The sequence below is a fragment of the Palaemon carinicauda genome, chromosome 16 (genome assembly GCF_036898095.1).
Source record: "Palaemon carinicauda isolate YSFRI2023 chromosome 16, ASM3689809v2, whole genome shotgun sequence".
In the NCBI taxonomy this organism is placed as follows: Eukaryota; Metazoa; Arthropoda; class Malacostraca; order Decapoda; family Palaemonidae; genus Palaemon; species Palaemon carinicauda.
The window spans coordinates 6,527,838-6,530,246 of record NC_090740.1 but is presented as its reverse complement, the minus strand read 5'-3'; the positions used below and the strand labels follow the sequence as shown (position 1 = coordinate 6,530,246).

At 29.7% G+C, this 2,409-nt stretch overlaps 1 pseudogene; it reads right to left on the bottom strand.

The window, feature by feature from the left end:
• Positions 1-1,756, bottom strand: part of LOC137654907 (uncharacterized) — a 43,965-nt pseudogene extending 42,209 nt beyond the window's left edge.
• Positions 1,757-2,409: the final 653 nt, after the last annotated feature.

Below are 2,409 nucleotides of genomic sequence, written 5' to 3'. Positions count from 1 at the left end.
CTGTTTACTGGGGAGGATACTGTTGTGCTTGGGCACTTCACTTGAGGGTTGGCCTTGCTTGGCTGGCGTTCTGGTGTGCATTAATTCTGAGGAAACTGGAACTGACACCAGACATGTTTAACCATTACATACCATTGAGAAAACTTAAGGGAACATTTTCCTACACGATACCTTTAAAAAGTCATTGGCAATCGGCCTTGCCCTTCAAAAGGAGCGTTCAATGCCTCCAAACACTCAAATCACCTCGCAAGTGGACAACTCGCCCCTCTACAGAAAATCTATTCACGCTTCCCGAGGTATCAATTCCTTTGTTATCATGCACAAGCAAAAAGCGTGAGTCATTGCATTTAACATGCAAAAGCGTGACTGTTTTTTGTTTTTTTTATTGCTGAAGCAGATTATTCAAGACATGCGAACAATACGCCTTGTGCAATGTTAAATGCTCCCGAATGAACATCATAAAACGACCGTGGAATTCCCTTAGAGATTAGGGTTCCCCTGCTGTACAGGACCAGATGAGCAGCCCTTAAAGTAAAGGATCTTGTTTTACTGAGGTCATAAGAGAGTGGAATCAAAAACTCTATCCTTATGTCTAACAAGATTTGAATACTTATGAAATAATTAGAAAGGTCTCAGATGTTTTTTTTTCAGTAATATTGATGTTGTACTTAATTTAAAAAATTACACGAATAAGAATATTGTTTTTTAGATGTTGCGATATGCAGGATTGAACCCATATTTTCCGATATAATGTATATGTATATATATATATATATATATATATATATAATATACACATACATATTATATATATAATGTATATATATATACAATATATATACACATACATATTATGTATATATATATATATATATACATATATGTATGTATATATATATATATATATATATATATATATATATATATATAATATACACATACATATTATATATATATATATATATATATATATATATATATATATGTGTGTGTGTGTGTGTGTATATATATAATTTAATAAAATGAAACAACGTGAAACTACTTGAACTTTTGTTGCCATCGAATCTGTCGTATTTTAATTTTGAACTTTAAATATTCTTTCTGAAAGTTCCACTAAGATTTTTGTCCCCGAAAAAAAAGTCCAGAACTAACTTTGATCATATCATAACTAATAATAAGAGGTTACCTTCTACAGGTTGACTTCCTGAGATGATTTTGTAGATATGTATAAGTGTGTAACATTCTCCTGTAGTTTTTTTTTTTTTTTTTTTTTTTTTTTTTTTTTTTTTTTTTTTTTTTTTAGCTTAGCATGTGTTTGGTCAAGTTAAGTATCCCTTATTTAAGTCATCAATGTGGAAATTAGAAGAAATGTGTGCTTCAAATAATCGTGAACTATAAAAGTTAAAAAGTGAACTTCATAGTTGCATTGTATATGTTCGGTGTAAATTTCCTGTTTCCCCCCCCCTTTCAACACTCATAAAATCATCCTAAAAATTCATATCTATAAACAATTTAGAAATCAAAACAAGATCTTGAAATGTCTCTGTTTCAATACATTAAAAAAAAAAATCACAAAATAACTTTTTTTCGAAAAAGACACAATAAGTAGATCTCACTATTCTCACTCAATGAAGAAGACTATCTCTCATCACAATGATCAACGACAGTATATATCTTTTTGCGTTGCCTCAGTACAACTACAACTGACCGCTTCTCTGCGTCTTCGCCCGACGACCTCCGAACTTGAACTGATTGCGTCGCCAGTCACTCACTTGTGTGACTTCTTTCTTCACTCAGTAGGAGACAGAAGCAGCATGTTGAGCGAGACTATTGCTTCCAACGCCCGCTAGTTAAGATTTGCTGGAGATGGCGTTCGGGCGTAGCCAAGATAGAAGTCGAGTTGGAGGAAAATTTCGCGTTCGTAGATTATTATTATTATTATTATCGTTATTAGCATTATTATTATTACTATTATTCTTATTATTATTATTATTATTATTATTATTATTATTATTATAATAACGCCAACAATAATGATAATAATAATGATAATAATAATAATAATAATAATAACGATAATAATAATAATAATAATAATAATAATAATAATAATAATGATAACGATAGCAATAATAATAATAATAATAATAATAATAATAATAATAATAATAATAAAATCATCGTTATTATCATCCATCATCATCATCATCATTATTATTATTATTATTATTATTATTTTATTATTATTAGCTAAAACGGTAAAAATGCTGGAATAAATGTTGCCAGGCATTTACCGTCTTAAAAAACAGATATATTGACGTAAAGGAGTGATATTACGGTCACCAACCCGTAAAAGATAATAACAAAATAGGGCAAAATTACGGTCGCCTTTATTTTATTGAAATACGG